This window comes from Arachis ipaensis, chromosome B4, assembly GCF_059453495.1.
Source record: "Arachis ipaensis isolate K30076 ecotype BB chromosome B4, ASM5945349v1, whole genome shotgun sequence".
Classification (NCBI taxonomy): Eukaryota; Viridiplantae; Streptophyta; class Magnoliopsida; order Fabales; family Fabaceae; genus Arachis; species Arachis ipaensis.
The window spans coordinates 116,863,342-116,868,944 of record NC_142439.1 but is presented as its reverse complement, the minus strand read 5'-3'; positions in this window follow the sequence as shown (position 1 = coordinate 116,868,944).

Here is a 5,603-nt window from a genome sequence, read left to right as displayed (position 1 = left end):
GTCTAGAAGGACTCTGGGGTCATATGCTAACCCCACTACTGCTTCATATGGGAGTAGTATCTGTATACCCTCCATCAGAGTTAGTAGTTTTGAGTTGAATCCTCAGCTCATTATCATGGTGCAGCAAAGTTGCCAGTATTCCGGTCTTTCACAGGAAGAAACTACAGAGTTTCTGGTACAGTTTTTACAAATTGCTAACACAGTACATGATAAGCAAGTGGATCAGGATGTCTACAGATTATTACTATTTCCATTTGCTGTAAAAGACCAAGCTAAGAGGTGGTTAAATAACCAACCTAAGGCTAGCATAAGGACATGGAAACAGCTGTCAGAAAAATTCCTGAATCAATATTTCCCTCCAAAACGGATGACATAGCTAAGGCTGAACATCCAAGGCTTTAAACAAGGAGATAATGAATCTCTTTATGATGTCTGGGAGAGATACAGAGAGATGCTAAGAAAATGCCCCTCTGAAATATTTTCAGAGTGGGTGCAGTTAGGCATCTTCTATTATGGGCTTAGAGAGAAAGCTCAGATGTCTTTGGACCACTCAGCTGGTGGATCTATGCACATGAGAAAGTCAATTGAAGAAGCTCAAGAGCTCATTGATACAGTTGCCAGAAATCAGCATCTGTACCTAAGTAGTGAGTCTTCCATAAAAGAAGAAGCCAAAGCAGTGTCTACTGAACTTGGTCAGAACAAGTTGCTAAAATCAATCAACAATTGTGCTTTCTAACAAAACAACTAGCAGAATTCAAGGAGATGCTACAAGACGCTAAAAATGCTAATAAAAATATGGAGGCACGATTGAATCAGACAAAACAGCAGTTATCAAAGCAGATAACAGAAGAGTGCAGAGCAGTTCAATTAAGAAGTGGGAAAACATTAAATACCTCACTTCAAAGTAGTAGAAAGCCAAGAAAAGAACAACTGACAGAGGATGATCAAAATATTATTCAAAATTCCTCTGAGGACAGTAAGGGCACAGAGAGGAACAACTCTGGCATTCAAATGCCAGAAAAGAATGCAAGGTTGGCGTTAAACGCCCAACCCACGCGCAGTTCTGGCGTTCAAACGCCAGGAACAGGCAAGGAGCTGGCGTCAAACGTCCAATGGAAGCTTAGTTCTGGCGTTCAAACGCCAGAAACAGGTAGGAAGTTGGCGTCCAACGCCAATCAAGCTTCCAACCCTGGCATTCAAACGCCAGTGAGGGATCAGACACACACAAGTGCTGATAACAACCCCTCTAAAAAGGCTTCTCTAACCACTTCTATAGGAAATAAACCTGCAGCAACCAAGGTTGAGGAATACAAAGCCAAGATGCCTTATCCTCAAAAACTCCGCCAAGAGGAGCAGGATAAGCAATTTGCTCGCTTTGCAGACTACCTCAGGACTCTTGAAATAAAGATTCCGTTTGCAGAGGCACTTGAGCAAATACCCTCTTATGCCAAGTTCATGAAAGAGATCTTGAGTCATAAGAAGGACTGGAGAAAAACTGAAAGAGTTCTCCTCACTGAGGAATGCAGTGCAGTCATTCTGAAAAGCTTTCCAGAAAAGCTTAAAGATCCCGGGATCTTTATGATACCATGCATATTAGAGGGTGATTGTACCAAGACAGCTTTATGTGATCTTAGGGTAAGCATTAACCTAATACCTGCACCCACTATCAGAAAGCTTGGTTTAACTGAAGAAGTCAAACCAACCCGGATCTGTCTTCAACTTGCTGATGGCTCTATTAAATACCCATCAGGCATAATTGAGGACATGATTGTCAAGGTTGGGCCATTTGCCTTCCCTACTGACTTTGTAGTGCTGGAAATGGAGGAGCACAAGAGTGCAACTCTCATTCTAGGAAGACCATTCCTAGCAACTGGACGAACCCTCATTGACGTCCAAAAAGGGGAGATAACCCTGAGGGTCAATGAGGATGAGTTTAAGTTGAATGTTGTCAAACCTATGCAACATCCAGACACATCAGAAGACTGCCTGAGCGTTGATATTATTGACTCCCTGGTGGAAGAGGTCAATATGACTGAGAGTCTCGAATCAGAGTTAGAAGACATTTTTAAAGATGTTCAGCCTGATCTGGAGGAACCAGAGGAAATAAAAGAACCTCTGAAAACTCCTCAGGAAGAGGAAAAACCTCCTAAATCCGAGCTCAAACCACTACCACCATCCCTGAAATATGCATTTCTGGGAGAAGGTGACACTTTTCCTGTAATCATAAGCTCTGCTTTAGAGCCACAGGAAGAGAAAGCACTAATTCAGGTGCTAAGGACACACAAGACAACTCTTGGGTGGTCCATAAGTGATCTTAAGGGCATTAGCCCAGCCAGATGCATGCACAAGATCCTATTGGAGGATGATGCTAAGCCAGTGGTTCAACCACAGAGGCGGCTAAATCCCGCCATGAAGGAGGTGGTGCAGAAAGAGGTCACTAAGTTACTAGAGGCTGGGATTATTTATCCTATTTCTGATAGCCCCTGGGTGAGCCCTGTCCATGTTGTCCCTAAGAAGGGAGGTATGACAGTGGTTCATAATAAAAAAAATGAACTGGTTCCTACAAGAACAGTTACAGGGTGGCGTATGTGTATTGACTACAGAAGGCTCAATACAGCCACCAGGAAGGATCACTTCCCTTTACCATTCATAGACCAGATGCTAGAAAGACTAGCAGGTCATGAATACTACTGCTTTTTGGATGGCTATTCAGGTTACAACCAAATTGCAGTAGATCCTCAGGACCAAGAGAAAACAGCATTCACATGTCCATCTGGAGTATTTGCATACAGAAGAATGCCTTTTGGTCTGTGCAATGCACCTGCAACCTTTCAGAGGTGCATGCTCTCTATCTTCTCTGATATGGTAGAAAAATTTTTGGAAGTCTTAATGGATGACTTCTCAGTATTTGGAGACTCATTTAGCTCCTGTCTTAACCATCTAGCACTTGTTCTGAAAAGATGCCAAGAGACTAACCTGGTTTTAAATTGGGAAAAATGTCACTTTATGGTGACTGAAAGAATTGTTCTTGGGCATAAAATTTCGAACAAGGGAATAGAGGTGGATCAAGCTAAGGTAGAGGTAATTGAAAAATTACCACCACCCACCAATATTAAGGCAATCAGAAGCTTTCTGGGGCATGCAGGATTCTATAGGAGGTTTATAAAGGATTTTTCAAAAATTGCAAAACCTCTGAGCAATCTGCTAGCTGCTGACATGCCATTTGTGTTTGACACAAAGTGTCTGCAGGCGTTTGAAACTCTGAAAGCTAAGCTGGTCACATCACCAGTTATTTCTGCACCAGATTGGACATTACCTTTGGAACTAATGTGTGATTCCAGTGACCATGCTATTGGTGCAGTTTTGGGACAAAGGCATAACAAGCTTCTGCATGTCATTTATTATGCTAGCCATGTTTTAAATGATGCCCAGAAAAATTACACAACCATAGAAAAAGAGCTGCTTGCAGTGGTTTATGCCATTGACAAGTTTAGATCATACTTAGTAGGATCAAAAGTGATTGTGTACACTGACCATGCTACTCTTAAATATCTACTCACAAAGCAGGATTCAAAGCCCAGGCTCATAAGATGGGTGCTGCTTCTGCAAGAGTTTGATATAGAAATAAGAGACAGAAAAGGGACAGAGAATCAAGTAGCTGATCACCTGTCCCGGATAGAACCAGTAGCAGGAGCATCCCTCCCTCCTACTGAGATCTCTGAAACCTTTCTGGATGAGCAATTGTTTGCTATTCAGGAAGCTCTGTGGTTTGCAGACATTGCAAACTATAAGACACAAGATTCTCCTTCTGTAACCATGGAGAGGAAGCATGAAAAGCTTCTCTCAATACAGAGTCAAACGAAACCCCACATTCAAACTCTAAGTTTGGTATTGGGAGGCCACAACCAAACTCTAAGTTTGGTGTTGAGAGGCCCCAACCCTGCTCTGATTATCTGTGAGGCTCCATGAGAGCTCACTGTCAAGCTATTGACAATAAAGAAGCGCTTGTTGGGAGGCAACCCAATGTTATTTAACTATATCTATTTAGTTTGCATTGCTATTTTATGTTTTCTGTAGGTTGATGATCATGTGAAGTCATAAAAACTATTGAAAAATCAAAAATAGAATGAAAAACAGCATTAAAAATAGCTCACCCTGGAGGAAGAGCTTACTGGCGTTTAAACGCTAGTAAGAAGCATCAGACTGGCGTTTAACGCCAGAAAGAAGCATCAAGCTGGTGTTAAACGCCAGAAACAAGCACCAAGTTGGCGTTCAACGCCAAGAAAGGGGAAAAGCTGGCGTTTAATGCCAGAAACAAGCAGCAGTCTGGCGTTAAACGCCAGGATTGCACACTAAGGGCGTTTTGCATGCCTCAATAGAGCAGGGATGCTAAGTCCTTGACCCCTCAGGATCTGTGGACCCCACAGGATCCCCACCTACCTCACAATTCCAATTCAAACCATTCCCCTCCCATACCCACCCATTCACACACCTCCTTCTCCTCCACTTCTCCTTCTACTCCCTTCTATCTTCTTTTGCTCGAGGACGAGCAAAAATTTTATGTTTGGTGTGAAAAAAAGTGTTGCTTTTTATTTTTCCATAACTATTTATGGCACCTAAGGCTGGAGAAACCTCTAGAAAAAGGAAAAGGAAGGTAGTTGCTTTCACCCCCGAGTCATGAGAAATTGAGAGGTTCATCTCAAGGGTCCATAGTTCAGTGGTAGAGCATTTGACTGCAGATCAAAGAGCTATGAGGAAGGAGCAACAAAGACAAGGAAGAGACATAGAGGAGCTCAAGAGCACCATTGGTTCTTCAACAAGAGGAAGACGCCACCCTCACTAAGGTGGACCCGTTCCTTAATCTCCTTGTTCTTATTTCTCTGTTTTTCGTTTACTATGCTTTATGTTTATTTATGTTTGGGTCTTATTACATGATCACTAGTATCTAAGTGTCTATGTCTTAAAGATATGAATGTCCTATGAATCCATCACCTTTCTTAAATGAAAAATGTTTTCTGAAAAAGAAAAAGAAGTACATGAATTTCGAATTTTAAAATAGTTTAATTATTTTGATGTGGTGGCAATACTTTTTATTTTCTGAATGAATGCTTGAACAGTGCATATGTCTTTTGAATTTGTTGTTTATGAATGTTAAAATTTTTAGCTCTTGAAAGAATGATGAAAAAGGAGAAATGTTATTTGATAATCTAAAAAATCATAAAAATGATTTTTGAAGCAAGAAAAAGCAGTGAAGAACAAAGCTTGCAAAAAAAATGTGAAAAAAAAGAGAGCAAGAAAAAGAAAAAGCAAGTAGAAAAAGCCAAAAGCTCTTTAAACCAAAAGGCAAGAGCAAAAAGCCAATAGCCCTTAAAACCAAAAGGCAAGGGTAATAAAAAGGATCCAAGGCTTTGAGCATCAGTGGATAGGAGGGCCTAAAGGAATAAAATCCTGGCCTAAGCGGCTAAACCAAGCTGTCCCTAACCATGTGCTTGTGGCGTGAAGGTGTCAAGTGAAAACTTGAGACTGAGCGGTTAAAGTCGAGGTCCAAAGCAAAAACAGAGTGTGCTTAAGAACCCTGGATACCTCTAATTGGGGACTTTAGC